This window comes from Arachis ipaensis, chromosome B7 (genome assembly GCF_059453495.1).
Source record: "Arachis ipaensis isolate K30076 ecotype BB chromosome B7, ASM5945349v1, whole genome shotgun sequence".
Classification (NCBI taxonomy): domain Eukaryota; kingdom Viridiplantae; phylum Streptophyta; class Magnoliopsida; order Fabales; family Fabaceae; genus Arachis; species Arachis ipaensis.
The window spans coordinates 63,220,899-63,221,930 of record NC_142442.1 but is presented as its reverse complement, the minus strand read 5'-3'; positions in this window follow the sequence as shown (position 1 = coordinate 63,221,930).

Genomic DNA, 1,032 nt, shown 5'->3' with positions numbered 1-1,032 from the left:
AGCTGTAGAGCTCCAAATAATGTGCTCCCAACGGCATTGGAAAGTAGACATCCAGGACTTTCCAACAATGTATAATAGTATGGGGTGGACAATACGTTTGAGCCTCCAAAACTGGCGTTTTCGCCAACGTTTGAGGCAAACGTTACCTCAAACGCTGCACACCAAAGCCAGCGACCATGCCCTCTTCATATGATCATAACTTGAGTTGTAGATGTCCGATTGAAGTGATTCCAAGTGGGTTAGAAAGCTGACATTTAGAGCTTTCCAACCATATATGATAGTCTATATTGGGCATTAAATTGGCAACATGACAAGAGGACAAAGTTGGCGCCATAAATGTGCATAAGGGAGGCCAACGTTAGGGTCAAAGTTAGACCCCTAACGTTGGCACCAACGTTCATACCAGCAAGTTTTGTGGGCTGCTATGAAAAGTTGGAGCCAAAGTTAGACCCCTAACTTTAGCTCCAACTTTTGGTCCAACTTTTGCAAAACTCAAACCCGGTTCAATTGGTTCACTTTGGTTCTTCTTCAAACTTCAAGAGCAATCAACCAAGGCCTCTTTCAACCCAATTCCACCAAGAGCAAAGGCCCAACTCAAGGCTTGAAGATCATTTTTGAAAGTGTATAAATAGGATAGAATTCAAGTTCTTCAGGGAGCTTTCCTTTTGGAATTTTCATAATAGTTTTCGGAGAGCTTTTGAACTTGAGTGAACTTTAATTTCTTGTTTTTCATTGCTTTCAATTTCATTTTACATTTGTCTTGGATCTTGGATTGGAGAATTGAAGAAATTCTGTTTCAATCTCAATCCTTGGATCCCTCTGTTTATTTACTGCTTCATTGAATTTCATTTCCGGTTACTTGCTTCTCATCTAATTTCTTTGCCATTTACAATTTCCTTGCAATTGTTCTTGTTGGATCTAGGAAGGCATTGAGATCTAGACGTGGTTTTCTAGTCTCTGGGTCCTGAGATCTGAATTTCCCATTTCACTTCTCTGTTTACTGCTTTCGATGTTCATTTACTTTTCCGCTTC